The sequence below is a fragment of the Camellia sinensis genome, chromosome 13 (assembly GCF_055761805.1).
Source record: "Camellia sinensis isolate YWXY chromosome 13, ASM5576180v1, whole genome shotgun sequence".
NCBI classification, from domain to species: Eukaryota; Viridiplantae; Streptophyta; class Magnoliopsida; order Ericales; family Theaceae; genus Camellia; species Camellia sinensis.
This window is the reverse complement of record NC_138973.1, coordinates 98,145,342-98,162,973: the sequence shown is the minus strand read 5'-3', so window position 1 is coordinate 98,162,973 and position 17,632 is coordinate 98,145,342. Positions and strand designations below refer to the sequence as shown.

General features: G+C 36.3%; 1 pseudogene; it reads left to right on the top strand.

Annotated features, from left to right (window-relative positions):
- Positions 1–17,632, top strand: part of LOC145805579 (uncharacterized) — an 82,242-nt pseudogene that overhangs the window by 8,860 nt on the left and 55,750 nt on the right.

Genomic DNA, 17,632 nt, shown 5'->3' with positions numbered 1-17,632 from the left:
AGGAGGGATACGTTCTGTTTCACTGCTATTAGAAAGTGTTACAAGCTGTTCCGCTCAACTACATGTATACATAATACACTTATTTAACTAGGGTGCCAATTTGCTTCAAATCATTAGCATAGAACCAATTGAGCTTCACACATGCTGTAAAATTATGAAAGTTCTACCCAGAGTTGTTTGATTGTTGGTTTGGAGAGAAGAGAGAGATGGGAAGACAAAAGGGCTAAGGGGCAGAAGAGTTGAGACATTATATTTTTTTAATTTTTTGGGTAGATTCTACCATTAATTAGGTCATCTAATATGAGTGAAATTTTATTTTGGTTATCGTAGTTTCAATTTGGTCATTACACTTCAAAATTTTGTTCTAATGTGATCCCTCCATCATGCATTGTTAATATTTTAGAAAGAAAAAAAATCATATGCAAAATTAAAAAGACCAAAATAGAATTCACAGCAAACTATAAGGATCACCGGCATAATGAATATATTATACCAGTGGTCTCTATAATTTATTTTGAATTTTACTTTGGTGTCTCTATTTTTACGCATAGTATTTTTTCATTTCAAATTCTAACGATAAGTAATGGATGGATCACATTGTAATAAAACTGAAAATATAGAGATCAAATTATTCAAATTAAAATTATGGAAACTAAAGTGACACTTCACTTAAACTATATGAACTAATGATATAATATATATATATATATATATTTTGCCTTCACATGTTTGACTTTTTGACTTTTTATGAAATATGAGTTGGATTTGAAGTGATGTGTTAGACAGGTGATGTGACTTAAATAAGATGATGTGACTTGAATAGGATAGTGACTTTTTGATTTTTGACTTTTTTAAGGGATGCCAAACTTGTGATAGTGTTAGATGATAATTGAAAGAAAAAAGTGTTAAAAGAAGATTTGGATCTGTATGGGATAGTTATTATTACCAAACGTCCTCATTGAAAGTCACACGGTTGTTACCATCATTGTCATGGAAAAAAAATTCTGTGTCATTTGATTAAAGATCGCAAAATAAAATAATAATTAATTGTTAAATTGTGACTTTTAAATAAAATATGAGATAATAATTGAAAAAAAAAAATATTAGAGAGGATCGAAATCCGTTTGGAATAGTCACAACTTGATGTCATATAGACCATAAGAATCACCGAATAATGAATATATTATACCGGTGGTCTCTAAAATTTATTTTGAATTTTACTTTGGTATCTCTATTTTTACGCATAGTATTTTTTCATTTCAAATTTTAACGATAAGTAATGGATGGATCACATTGCAATAAAATTGAAAACATAGAGATCAAATTATTCAAATTAAAATTACGGAAACTAAAGAAGAATTCATGTCCATCAAGGTTTCCTTCTTATCTTAGAAGAGTAATTATCCCATATTTAAAATTCTAAATACTGAATTTTATCTCAAATATTAGCTTTATCTAATTGTAGCGTCCAAATAAAATAAGAACATGTAAAAGATATGTAGGCTATTGGGTCACACTAGAAAATAAATTCAACATTCCCCCACTTGGCCCATTAAGCCGATTATGATCCAATTATGAGTTTTTTCAAAAATATGCAATTTATAAAAATTTTGACTCATTGGATTCGGCACTAAAATCTTTGACACGTGATCATGAAATTTTAAAAATAGCCAATAAGTTCATATATATTAGAGACTATAATACTGTGATTACTTCAGATCACCAATGTGAGTCATAACGGTTATATAACATTTATGTCATATTTCCTTCTATGCACCACATCATCGATAACCTTCACTAACCCAGTCCATTATCAGGATATGTAATTATTTGCTTGAAAGGCCCTTGTAATTTGTTTTGTTAAGACATTTCTTGTTTATCAATATTTAAATTAATGTGTACACACACTTTTAGAAACAGGAAAAATAGAAACAAAATTATTATTGCGCAAATAGTGTCAAATAAAAATAAGCATTCAAGATATACCATACACATCATGGGTTTCTTAGAACACCCATCCTAATAACATACTGTGATTACTTCAGATCATCCATCCTAATAACATACTCTTTGGTGGCAATCCCTTTGTGAACGGATCAGCAATCATAAAAGAGGTGCTTAAGTTTTCAATTAACACTTGTTGTTTCTAGACTCTTTCTCTAACAACTAAGTACTTTACTTCTGTGTGTTTGGAACCACTGGAGTACTTTACATTCTTAGAGAAGAAAATTGCTACGGTATAGTCACAATATCTTCAACGGCCTGGCAATTGAGTCAACAATACCAAGTCCTGAGATGAAATTTCGCAACCATAAAGCATGGCTTGTAGCCTCAAAGCATGCCACAAACTCAACCTCCATAGTAGATGAAGCAATAGTGGATTGCTTCACACTCTTCTATGAAATTGCTCCACTAACAAGTAGAAAAACGAAATCTGAGGTAGATTTTCTACTATCAAGGCAACTAGCGAAATCTAAGTCTGAGTATCCAGTCACTGCCAACTGTTCTGATCTCCTATAGGTGAGCATATAGTCCTTTGTTCCCTGAAGATATCTTATAACTTTCTTCACTGCTTTCCAATGTTCCATTCCAAGATTACTTTGGAATCTTCCCAACATTCCAACTGCAAAACTAATATCTGGTTTGGTACATATATTGTCATGACCCGAACCCGCCCCTATGGGTTAAGGCCATAACCGGCCAGTAATCACGAGATTACCTACGACCTCAAACCAAATAAGACAAAACTCATCAAAGTAAAGGGGCCAAACGGAAGCAAATTTAAAACTTTGTCCATAGAGTCGTGCTTATATGCACATTCAAACAACCAAACATACATACATTAATAACTCACAACAGAAATACAGTAGCATAGGTTCTGTACAACAAGATCATCCAAAAGCTAAGTCAACCCATGAAAACTATATACAGACATATGAAAAGTCCTCGCCAATATGACAAAAATAACATAGTATAGCAGAAAGGCGCAGACGAGTCTCGTACATGAGACACTACGGTTGACGCTCCAAAACTCGGTTGTTCCACACAGACTTCATTGGGGCTGGGTCTGGACCTCTCTTGGCTCACCTACAAACACATGAATGAGCGTGAGCGATAGCCCAGTGAATAATATCAAATAAGTAGATACAAACAATATGTAGAATAACATACTCCGAATGGCCTTGGGCCCAATTCACATTTTCATTTAACATTTATATACATAATTTGAGTCGAGTGACTATGGTTTCAAACATACTGGCCTTTGGCCCATTTATCTTTCATTCCTGTCAAAACGGCCTCTGGCCCACTCATTTATGTCAAAACGGCCTCTGGCCCATTCATTCATGTCAAAACGGCCTTTGGCCCATCCATTCATGTCAAAACGGCCTTTGGCCCATCCATTCTTTCTTATCAAACTGGCCTTCGGCCAATCCAAACTTCCAATCATGTCAGACTGGCCTTCGGCCCATTCATCCTTTCGTATCAAAACGGCTTCTGGCCCATTCATTCATTCTTTGTCAAAACGGCCTCTGGCTCATTCATTCATGTCAAAACTGTTATTTGTATCAGATTATCATTCGTATCAGATCGTCATTCATATCGGACTATTATTCGTGTCAGATCATTTGTATTAGGTCATCATTCGTATCAGACGGCCTTGGGCCCAATACATAGCATAACAGATATTTGTCCCCAATTTAGTATAGCAACTTACAAGACTTATATGGAAGTAAGCAATTGGACAAATAACATATTTCAGATATCTTTATTAAGATATTACTTACAGTGATCGGTTGGGTGATTTGCCCTGAAGCTTGACCTTACACATCACATAACACATAAGGGTCACAATAATTCAATCCGTTCCTTAATTCACATATTCCTCTTTAGGTTTCATTCTTATCTCTTTAACTCATTTTCAATGCTCAATGCATGCCTAAGAGTGCTTAGAAGTTAAAGGGAACGAAAAACAGAACACATAATGCATTTTCAAAATTTCAGAAAGCAGGGTCCCTTCTCGAGCGTGGACTTCCCCGCTCGAGCGGACCCTTAAGGCCTGCAAAAGTATTGGTTAGGTCGAATTTACGCTCGATCGTGCACTCTGGCGCTCGAGCGGAAGGCCTCTCTACATGGCTCCCCGCTCGAGTGTGAACTTCCCCGCTACAGCGGACACCATGTCTGCAAAAAGTGCTGGGAGCACGAAATTCACGCTCGAGCGGAGGTTCTCCCGCTCGAGTGGACGTCAAATTTTCTGGGTTTTCCAGAATGTGTTCTTGAGCTTCAACTTGATATTCAAAGGTTCAAAATGCATGTTTTTGGCTCAATCTTCACATATACGTATACTAACATGGTATAAACTCCCAATTACAACATTTTGAAGCTTAATTTCACAATATAATCACACGCATGTCCCAATCAACACCAAACTCATTTTCAACATAACAATTCCATGTATTTCAACTCATATTTCCATAAATTGTACATGCATGTGGAATATAACTCCCATTTCAACTTACATGGTGCAAATGGTGATTACAAACATGAGCTTTAACTAAAATCCCACATGGATTACACACATTGTGCTCAAATATGGAAATTCATAGCAATTTCCTACATGCATGCATCAATTGATTTCAAATTCATCAAATACTACACAATTCCTTCACTTATGGCACAATTCTTGCTCTTGATCATTAATCAACTTTAAATTTACAAAATTGCAAACTAGAATCCATGAAATACTCACCTAGGAGCTTTAATTCCCACAAATCTATAGCAAATTCTTGAGTAATCTTCAAGACTTCCAAGGTTCAAGAGAAAAACTTAGATGATCTCCCTTTTCTCTCTCTAATTTCGGGTCTCTCTCCCTCTAGAGAGTTAAATCAGCCAAAATGGACAACAAGAGCAATTGAGTGTGTATAATGGCCCTTTTTAAAAGCTCCCTCACATACATTCCATTAATATAAAATAATTGGGCACCATAACATTAATTTAATCTGGTCCAAATCAATTTTCAATCAAATTTCACTGTAGGCTCTAAAAATCACGTCAATCACAATGGCGCAGTCAATTTCGGTTTCTATGGCCGATAAGGCCTACAATTTAATTTCCAAAGCGGGTAATCGAACAGATATTCCTACGGTGAACAGATAGAAATTCAAAACCACATATTTTCACATAATGGCACGCAAAATCAATTAAACACATAATCATACTCATATTAAGGACCAATTAACATAATATAGAACATGGGTATTACAGTCTTCCCCCCTTTAGGAAGTTTGGTCCTTCAAACTTATTTTACCTTTAGTCGAACACAATTCGGAACACTTTTCATTCAACGGTTCCAATCCTTTTTGATAGTCGTTTACTTTAGTTTCAAAATCAAGCAACACTCTGTTCTCACACAGTCAGAGACTTACCTTTTTCCTCCGTACAAGGTTTGTATGGTGTCACACCAAAATTAGAGTGTAAGCTGTGGTTGCAAGCAAGGTCTGCCAACAATGGATAGATCTTCCAAATTCCCTAAAAAATCTACTGCATATATTTGGAGCATTTCTCCCAAAAGTTCCTTCTAATTATACATCAATTTGCAGATGGAAAGTAGCGTTGACTCACAATTCAGTTCCCATTGCCTCTCGAAGGCTTGTCAGAATTCAAACGCATTTTAGTATTCCTGTCTAAAACAATGAATACTGGGACCCCATGCAAATGAGCAATCTTGTTGAGGTAAACAGTGGCTAGTCTGCAAACGTCATACGAAAATTTTACAAGAAGGAAATGGGCAAACTCAGTAATTCTTCATACAATAACCCAAACAGAACTTATACTTTGGGTGCTCAAGGTAGCCCCACAATGAAGTTCATAGCCACATATTTCCATTTCCATTCCGAAATAGAGAGAGGTGACGTAGCCCCATTTATACCTGATGTTCAACTTCGTCTTATTGATACCGAAAATATTTAGACACGATTTCAACAATTTCCTTCTTCACAATAGGTCACCAGCATATTTATTTCAGATGTCAGCTAACTCTACCATAGAAGTTCAGTCCGCTCCCTTGTCACAAAAGTTCAGTTCATTCTTCAATAATTCCGCAGTTCACAATCCGATTCGGTATTTAGTTCAGTGACTTATCACAGTTATCCATGGTCAATCAAAAGTCTACAGGAATTTAAAGTGGATCTAGATACTGATTCTTGAATCAACAAAGGTAACAACGAAACAATCAACCACACAACATACGTAACTCATATATCCCCATAGTACCAATTGTAAAGTACAATAACACTGAGGCAGTTGACTTCTAACAGAATACACAAATTCTTAATTCATTCAACAGTTTACAGTTCACAATTCGGTTTAACATTCAATTCCATGTTCCATCGAGTCTTTCCACACTATCTGATAGTCGTCAAAAGCATAAGGCAATTCATATACTAATCTCCATGGCGTCAAAGGTAATATTAAAACAGTCAATCACACGTTAAACACAATTCACACACCCTCAGAGCCCCAATTGCAAAATATAATGGCACTGAGCAGTTATTTACACAAGGCGTACTGAATTCACACACTTACGGACAATCAGGGTTTTTAAAAGCTTCTTGGATGTTAATAACATCCACATAATACCAAAGGATGACATTCCGGACAAAACAAAGGAATAATCGTCTCGGAATCAAAGCATACCCGTTCACAACCGTCAGTGGCCGACTCGAGATCAATTAAACAAACCCACCCGTACAAAACCGTCGGTGGCAAAAGAAATATCTCAACAAAGGTGCTACATGGGCTTAACGTCCCCTAGCACGAAAGGACGCCCCAAGAATGTCATCAAAACAAACATAATACCACTCACCATAACCTGATTTCCCAAAATCCGATAACACTGAAGCAACTACTCTCCCATACAAAACATATTCTGATCAGCCAAGGATAAATGTTCGGTACTGTTTATAATCAAATCAATATGTCGCCATCGGTTCCCATAGCGTCAAACAAACAAGAATGTGACAATATACAAGCATTGTTCCATAAAACTCCTAATCACTAGATTTGCTCAATCCCGTTCACTTGTAACACGTATGTCTCCAACAACTATAGGTCGGTTCTTCATAGTGTTCATGGTTAGATCGGCCTGTTGATATCCCACAAAAGGTCTTTTAAATAAGTCAAGTACTCCAAACGGATTCAAGTTTTGGGTCTATCAGTTTTTCTGCCAAGAATAATCTGGCCATTTATTTACAAGCAATCCTTAACCCCCTTCTACAAAATCAAATTAGATAGAGGGTTTCACTAAATCGATCCAGACAAGGGTCTTATCAAATTAAATCAAACAAAGGTCCCATCAAATCATATCCAATGAGGGTTCTATTAAGGCAGTATCAGATAAAGGTTCTATCGGATCGAATCAGATAAAAGTTTTCTCAAATAGGGTACATTCGGTTCTATAAGACATACTCCGTTTGCTTAGGTACATGGTTGATAATTTCACAACTGTCTTAAGTTCATCAGTTCTCAAAGTCATATCAGAGTCACTCATCACAACTGTTCATATCAAAGTATTTCAAGTCATGTACAACATGACATTGTCCACATAAGTTCAGGTGTAGTTGCATATGCGTGCAATTATTCATATCAGGAGGTATGTATCATAACCAATACAGCAGTTCCCAAATAAGTCTTAGATGCAAGCACATAGTACACAGTAACAAATTAAACAAAGTTCTTCGATTACACATAATATAGGATTTGTCACGTAGAGGTTCCAAATCAGTCACAAAACATAGGTTTATGAGTCGAGCCCAGTATAGTCACATAATCCAGTCAATTCTCTACCAATCAAAATGCATGGTCTCACAATTATCGAGTTCATCATTTAGGGTGCTCGACTCGATCACACAATCACAGAGTCATAATTCCAGTGGCTTAGCCATTGAAGAAAGTAATATAACAGATCACCCTGAGCATGGGTTTAGATGTACATGTGCATGTGCAGAGTTAATTGATATCCCAATACGTATTTCACAAATTTCCCAAATGGAGTATATACATTTTAAGGGATATGGTCTCGATCTTGTGGGTCTAACCAATCTAAATACATATGCAGCAGATACGAAAGAATATGCCGATCTGAATCAAATAATATCCCAAGCAAAAATGTACACAAGTACTAATTCAGAATCAATCAACACATAAGTATTCGTTTATAAACAGTACAGATACCTGGGATAACGGTCGCAGTATTTTGAGCGCTTTCTAGGATGAGTGCAATTACCCTATTCTGATTAGCAATTCCTACCATTGGTACGAATCTAGCTGAGGCAGAAGATTCATTCACATTTTGTCCAGTTTGGGGACAGTTCCTTACCATATAGTCCATTTTACCACACCTATAACAAGCCCAGAAGTCCGATAACAAAGCCCTCGGCGTTTCTTACACTGATGGTAGCAAAGGTTCTCACTGTAGTGGCAACTGACGTTGTTGTCTCAAAATCTCTGCCATTTCTTGTACTATTCTTTCCAGTCTATTAAGTCGGGCTGTGGAAGAGTCTGCCAACTCGTATGCCCTTACTTTATCTGGGTTTTACACAAATTCTTATTAAGCCTTGCCAAATACCGGGATGTCCAATACAAAGATAAACACAGATACACATGCGTACATTCGCATATAGGCACATTGTTATTTTCTCATTTTATGTATCGACAAGACACAATTAATCACATACGTAACAGATGATTGCATACTTATCAGATATCGTATGCTGAACATTTACTAAGTAATTATATACTCAAATCACGTTCATATTTCGCATAGACACCCATTGGCATAATCGAATGCACATAAGGAACTTTTCATGATTCATATATGTGCTTTATAACAAAACAAACTTGTTGTACACGTTAGTGCAACAATTCACATCTCATATTATCACATGTTCTCAATATTTGATTAAACTTGCATTATACTTTGTACAAAAGATTCACAAATATGCATATTCTAAAAAGCATACGTATTCAAACAATTTGCAATGCAAGCGAATCACAAACTTATAACATATATTCATTCATTAAAGATTTAAGCGTATTCCTGATGCTTTCAATTTCACACTTATCATATGAATGCATCCTAGATCTTTTCTAGACACTTATTGCTCTTTTGGACAACTGTGTGAGTTATTAACTCGTGCTCTGATACCACTCTGTCACGACCAGAACCCGCCCCTATGGGTTAAGGCCATAACCGGCCAGTAATCACAAGATTACCTACGGCCTTAAACCAAATAAGACAAAACTCATCTGAGTAAATGGGCCAAACGGAAGTAAATTTAAAACTTTATCCATAAAGCTGTGCTTATACGCACATCCAAACAACCAAACATATATACATTAATAACTCATAACAGAAATACAGTAGCATAGGTTCTGTATAACAAGATCATCCAAAAGCTAAGTCAACCATGAAAACTATATACAGACATATGCAAAGTCCTTGCCAACATGACAAAAATAACATAGCATAGCAGAAAGGCGAAGACGAGTCTCGTGCATCACTAGGGCTAACTCTCCAAAACTCGGTTCTTCCACACAGACTTCACTGGGGCTGGGTCTGGACCTCTCTTAGCTCACCTACAAACACATGAATGAGCGTGAGCGATAGCCCAGTGAATAATATCAAATAAGTAGATACAAACGATATGTAGAACAACATACTCCGAATGGCCTTGGGCCCAATTCACATTTTCATTTAACATTTATATACACAATTTGAGTCGAGTGACTGTGGTTTCAAACATACTGGCCTTTGGCCCATTTATCTTTCATTCCTGTCAAAATGGCTTCTGGCCCACTCATTTATGTCAAAACGGCCTCTGGCCTATCCATTCATGTCAAAACGGCCTTTGGCCCATCCATTCATGTCAAAACGGCCTTTATCAAACTGGCCTTCGGCCAATCCAAACTTCCAATCATGTCAGATTGGCCTTCGGCCCATTCATACTTTCGTATCAAAACGGCCTCTGGCCCATTCATTCATTCTTTGTCAAAACGGCCTCTGGCCCATTCATTCATGCCAAAACTGTTATTCGTGTTAGATTATCATTCGTATCAGATTATCATTCGTATCAGATCGTCATTCGTATCGGACTATTATTCGTGTTAGATCATTTGTATTAGGTCATCATTCGTATCAGACGGCCTTGGGCCCAATACATAGCATAACAGATATTTGTCCCCAATTTAGTATAGCAACTTACAAGACTTATATGGAAGTAAGAAATTGGACAAATAACATACTTCAGATATCTTTATTAAGATATTACTTACAGTGATTGGTTGGGTGTTTTGCCCTGAAACTTGACCCTACACATCACATAACAAATAAGGGTCACAACAATTCAATTCGTTCCTTAATTCACATATTCCTCTTTTGGTTTCATTCTTATCTCTTTAACTCATTTTCAATGCTCAATGCATGCCTAAGAGTGCTTAGAAGTTAAAGGGAACGGAAAACAGAACACATAATGCATTTTCAAAATTTTAGAAAGCAGGGTCCCTTCTCGAGCGTGGACTTCCCCGCTTGAGCGGACCCTTAAGGCCTGCAAAAGTATTGGTTAGGTCGAATTTACGCTCGATCGTGCACTCTGGCGCTCGAGCGGAAGGCCTCTCTACATGGCTCCCCGCTCGAGTGTGAACTTCCCCGCTACAGCGGACACCATGTCTGCAAAAAGTGCTGGGAGCACGAAATTCACGCTCGAGCGGAGGTTCTCCCGCTCGAGTGGACGTCAAATTTTCTGGGTTTTCCAGAATGTGTTCTTGAGCTTCAACTTGATATTCAAAGGTTCAAAATGCATGTTTTTGGCTCAATCTTCACATATACGTATACTAACATGGTATAAACTCCCAATTACAACATTTTGAAGCTTAATTTCACAATATAATCACACGCATGTCCCAATCAACACCAAACTCATTTTCAACATAACAATTCCATGTATTTCAACTCATATTTCCATAAATTGTACATGCATGTGGAATATAACTCCCATTTCAACTTACATGGTGCAAATGGTGATTACAAACATGAGCTTTAACTAAAATCCCACATGGATTACACACATTGTGCTCAAATATGGAAATTCATAGCAATTTCCTACATGCATGCATCAATTGATTTCAAATTCATCAAATACTACACAATTCCTTCACTTATGGCACAATTCTTGCTCTTGATCATTAATCAACTTTAAATTTACAAAATTGCAAACTAGAATCCATGAAATACTCACCTAGGAGCTTTAATTCCCACAAATCTATAGCAAATTCTTGAGTAATCTTCAAGACTTCCAAGGTTCAAGAGAAAAACTTAGATGATCTCCCTTTTCTCTCTCTAATTTCGGGTCTCTCTCCCTCTAGAGAGTTAAATCAGCCAAAATGGACAACAAGAGCAATTGAGTGTGTATAATGGCCCTTTTTAAAAGCTCCCTCACATACATTCCATTAATATAAAATAATTGGGCACCATAACATTAATTTAATCCATTTAATCTGGTCCAAATCAATTTTCAATCAAATTTTATTGTAGGCTCTAAAAATCACGTCATTCACAATGGCGCAGTCAATTTCGGTTTCTACGGCTGATAAGGCCTTCAATTTATTTTCCAAAGCGGGTAATCGAACAGATATTCCTACGGTGAACAGATAGAAATTCAAAACCACATATTTTCACATAATGGAACGCAAAATCAATTAAACACATAATCATACTCATATTAAGGACCAATTACATAATACAGAACAGGGGTATTACATATATGGGTATACATTGAGCTCCCCACTGCTGATGCATATGAAATGTCCTTTATTTGTTTTCTTTCCAAGTCATTCCTTCGAAACTGTTTTTTCACTTAATTTATCAGCCTTCATGATGGGTGCATCATTGGCTGAACAAAACTGCATATTGAATCTATCTAAAACACAATCAATCCTTTCTGAGATAGTCCTAGCAATCTTGAGATCGATCCCTAAAGATCTCTATGCCAATAACATAGTTTGCCTCACCCATATCAACCATTTTAAAGTTCGTGGAGAGATATTCCTTGGTTTCATGCAATAAGCCCAAGTCATTACTAGCTAACAAAATGTCATCCACATATAGCACCAAAATAATGAACTTACTCCCACTAACCTTCAGATATATACACTGATCAACTGCATTTTCCTTAAATCCGAAGGAGGTAATGGTATCATAAAACCTTAAATACCATTGCCTTGAAGCTTGTTTAAGGCCATATATGGATTTCTTTAATTTGCAAGCTAAATGTTCTTTACATTTCTTTGCAAATCCTTCTGCCTGCTCCACATAAATTTCTTCATCCAATTCCTATCTAGAAAAGCAGTTTTCACATCCATTTGATGCAATTCTAAGTCATAATGAGCTACCAATGCTAGGATGATTTTAAGCAAGTCATTCTTAGATATTGGAGAGAAGATCTCTTTATAGTATACGCCTTCCTTTTGGTTAAAACCCTTGGCAACAAGTCTGGCTTTAAATTGTTCGATGGTCTTGAAGACCCATTTACACCTGACCTTTTTACAATTATTTGGCAAATCGAAGAGATCCCAAACACCATTATGTTCCATGGATTTTAACTCTTCATTTATAGCATTGACCCATTTAGTAGAATGATCACTATTTATGGCTTGTGAAAATGAGACTAGATCTTTGTTAATCCCAATATCAAAATCAGATTCCTGTAGATACACCATGTAATCATTTGGAATGGCAGGCTTTCTTTCCCTCTGAGAACTTCTTAGAACTGCCGGTTGTGGTGGTTCTATAATATTTGCAATGGTGATATCTTTATGAAGTGGTGAAACATGAAATGGTGAAGGATATTCATTATGTTGTTCGTTTCCCTCAGCCTGTGGAATAGCCTGAGGAACAACAATTTTTCGATAAGGGTCAAATGTTAGCACATCTACCCTAATTTCTTCAAAATTCACCACTCGTGTTTTCTCACTTCCACTAATTTCACCATTCTCTAAGAATCTAGCATTACCAGTCTCCACTATCCTTGTATTGTGATTAGGACAATAAAATTTGTACTCTTTAGACTTGTCTGGATAACCAATGAAATATCCAGATATTGTTCTTGAGTCTAACGTTTTCTCTTGTAGGTTGAAGATTCTTGCTCCTGTTGGACAACCCAAATGTGTAAGTGTCTCAAACTAGGTTTCCTACTTGTCTATAACCCAAAAGGAGTTATTTGGATTGCCTTACTAGGAACCCAATTTAAGATATACATTGCAGTCTTTAAAGCTTCACGCCATAGTGAAATGGGTACAATTGAGTAACTTAACATACTCCTAACCATATCTTTAAGGGTACGATTACACCTTTCAACAACTCCATTCTGCTCTGGCGTTCCAGGCATTGTATATTGAGCATGAATGCCGTTCTTTTCTAAGAATTTGACAAATGGGCCAGGATTTTGGCCTTACTCATCATATTTACCATAATACTCACCACCCCTATCTAATCTCACTATTTTAACCTTTCTATCTAATTGTTTCTCGACTTTAATTATGTATGTAACGCCCCAAATTTCCAGCTCAAATGATAATACAACAATCATGACTTTTTCAAGGAAAACCGAATATAAATCTCCAAACTTACATTACATGATACAATAGTTCTTCATGCAACAACACATTAATCCAACAACAAGTAAATAAACAAACAAATACCCTAAGGGTTTACATGTTTCCAAGGCTTGAGCCTGGTTACACAAAACGGTTATTCAAACCTACACACATACAACCCTTGGCTTACACACAGAGTCACAGCAAAATGAGAGTCTCATACTCTTAACACATATTTCCTCGCCTTTAGTTAGGCGGCATCACCACATCTTTTCCTGCACAAAAATTCCATAGGGTGAGCATAAAGTCCAGTATGAAATCCTTAACAAAGTATATACATTTTATACAAGTCTCAAGAGATGAAATACACATGCCATGCTGTGCCTCTTTTTGAAGATAAATCACATTTTCATCTTTTGAAATCCATCATGCTCAATGATGTCATGTAATTTCAATTGTTCAAAACTTAACAATTTATTTCAAGGGCGGTAAATACGACTCTGGTAATCCCTAGGTCGATGTCTGCAAGTAGACTATACAGGTACTACCAAATTGTCATTTTTACAGGTATTAACCGGAAGACTCGACACCTATCCGCGCGGGTTTTCGGTCTTTCACCCTGGACTCTCAGGCCAACTTATTCAATATCATCTACACCACCTATCAAGACTTACCAGCATATTTATCCCAAAACCATTTCATGAAAACTTGTTTCTCAACATTCTTTTCTCAATGCAAGTTTTCAAATCAACTTTCAAAGTTTAATGTAATCAAATGAATTGTTATGCCAATAACACAAGATGAATATAAATACTTTTATTCCAATTCATCATCCAAGGAATAATACAATTCCCTCTTCTCAAGTATCCTCAACAATTAGTCATTTTCAAGACTATTTCAACGTTTTGAACAATAATTTCCAAAATGAACAACAATTCTCGTATTCCCTGAAATTCATCATTTATATAAATATAAATAAGAAATTTTCCAAACATCCATTTATTTTGACACACAAAACAAATACAACAATAACATTCATGGATGTTCAGTCTCTTTTAAAAAAAACCCCAAATTCTAGGTTTTCTCACCAAAACTATACAACTCAAATCCTTTGAAAGAAAACTTTTCAAAATCATCTTTTCTTCAATCAACGAAGATCAAAACCCATAAGATCATTTTAAAAGAACAAAAAACAAACTCACTTTCAAATTCGCTCAACTTCTTCAATCAACAATCAATTTTCAAACCTATCGAAAGATGATTTCGAAAATCATATAGATCTTGCAAAATATATATATATATATATATAACTCTAAGAAAATCCCTACCTCAAGTTTTAAAGAAGAAATGAGATGAAACCTCCAAAATCAACAGTGCCGAAACTCGATCTTCACCGCACACAACGAAGCCCTCGAGATGATAATCAACTTTGGTGAAGAACTTAGGTCTAAATCCTAATGGATTTGGAGAAATCAAAGAGAGAAGATTACTTCTAGAGAGAGAAGCACCCGATCTGGAATTCTGGAGAGTTTTAGAGAGAGAGAGAGAGAGAGAGAGAGAGAAGACTGAAAAACTGATCTGAAATATCAGATTCGCGAACTGATATAACATGGTCCGCTCGAGCGTGGAAAGCCCCGCTCAAGTGTCAAATACACTAACCTAGTACTTTTGCAGATAGGTCAAACTTCTAAAACCAAACATTCTCCGCTCGAGCGCATAAACGGGTGCTTGAGCGGACAAGCAACTTCAAATGCATTTTGCATTTTTGCTTCGGGGGTGCTGCCCATTAACCCCGCTAGGGCGCTGTCCTCGGACCCGCCAAGGGGCGCTGCCTCCTAGACCCCCGCGAGCTGACCGGGTAGCTCGATCCCCGACCGGCCCAGTCGAAGTGGCAAAACATGAAAGAAGGATCGAAACCGGGATCGCTACAATGTACACCTCAAGTATGTCAACCGCCTGAGACTTTTCATGAATTAGATACACATATCCATAACATGAGAAATCATCTATAAATATGATGAAATATTTTTCACCATTAGGACATGGGATGTTGAATGGCCCACAAATATCTGTATGAATTATCTCAAGAAGCTCATTACTTCTTGTGGCACCTTTCTTGGTGTGTTTGGTTTGCTTTCCTTTAATGCAATCCACACATATATCAAAATCAGTGAAGTCTAGGTTTTCCAAAAATCCCATTTTTCACCAAATTTTCAATTCTATTTCAAGAGATATGCCCTAACCATCTATGCCACAAGATTGAGGATTTTTCATTAATTAGACGACGTTTTAAACCAATATTTGAATGCAGAGTTTCTAATGATTGCACAAACTCATGATTTATGGCAATTTTATATAAACCATCATATAAATTACCAGAACCAATCATTATTGAATTAAACATTCAATTGTGTTTACCACAACTAAATAAAACTGAATATCCAACACGATCTAATTTGGATAACGAAACTAAATTCCTAGGAATTGAAGGAACATAAAAAGTGTCTTCTAAATCCATCTGATGACCCGTCTCTAAGATCAGTCGATAGGTTCTTATAGCTACGATGTCAGCTTTGAGATGGTTCTCCATATAGACAAATATTTCACTTTCCTTCGGTTTTCTAGTTGAGAGGTGTCCTTGGGAATTTGTAATGTAGGTTGTGGCCCCAGAGTCAATCCACCAAGTGTTAGAAGGTACTTCAACAAGATTTGATTCATAACAAATAAAAGAAAATTTCTTACATTTCTTTTCGAACCAAGCCTTTCGCTTGCTGCAGTTTTTCTTCACATGTCCTTTCTTACCACAAAAGTAGCACTTGACAATGAAACTATTCTAAGCTTGATTTTCTTTCCCAGGCCCATTCTTTTTCTTGGGTGGATTTTTCTTTGATTTTACAAAATTACCTTTCTTTTTCTTTATAGCACTATGAGTTACAGCCAATGCAATTTGACGTCCTTTCTCCCTCAAAATCACTTCTTCCTAAATACACATATTAGTCAACTCATTCAAACTCCCCTTATCTTTATTGGTGTTATAGTGAATTTTGAATGCACTGAACTGTGATGGAAGTGAGTTAAGAATAAACTGCACGAGGAAAGTTTCATCAACTTGCATCCCTAAAGTTTTAAGCTTTGCAGCTTTGTCAGTCATATTGACAATGTGATCTTGAGCTCCTCGGTTGCCATCATATTTTATTGTTGTCAATTCAGCCATAATAGTGCCAGTAAGTAGAGGAATGCCTGATGCAAGAAAGTGCAATGAGATGGGAACTGCCACTGAAATGGGAACTGTCACTGAAATAAAATAGAACACGTAACACCTCAAATTTTACTCTAAGGGTTAGGGTAATGTTTGTAACGCCCTCGAAATAAATACAATAATCCATCCACAATATTAATAAATGACAACAACGATAAAGTAATTATTTTCCATTAAATCCAATTGAGTTTACAAAAGGGAAACATATGCGGTATATATTCATAATGCTTGACCTTGAATCTATAACATATGTTGCGAACAAAAGAAAAAGAATGGAAGTTAAACATATAAGAAATGCCCTAAGGCTTATAGATTTCCAAGACAATGCTTGGTTACAACAAAAGTAGACTTAAGTCCAATACAATTAAAGCCCTTGGCTTGTACAAAATAAATACAATAATTACACAAAAAGAAGCTCTCGCTCCAAATCCTCCCAAGCTATTGCCTTGCGGACGCATATCATCAGCACCTGAAATGTTTTTTCCACGTAGGGTGAGCCAAAGCCCAGTAGAAATAATCCAACACAGTATATGAATCTTAACAAAGCTATAAGGTGAACGCATATGCAATGTTCATGCCAAAATATTTTTATACCTCTTTCTAAAACTATGCAATACCAAGTACATATATATTGATTCATAAATCATTTCCATTACAATAGAAAATGGGGTGGTGAATCACACTCTAGGAATTTCAAAACAATACAACCTTTCCCGAAAATTTCGT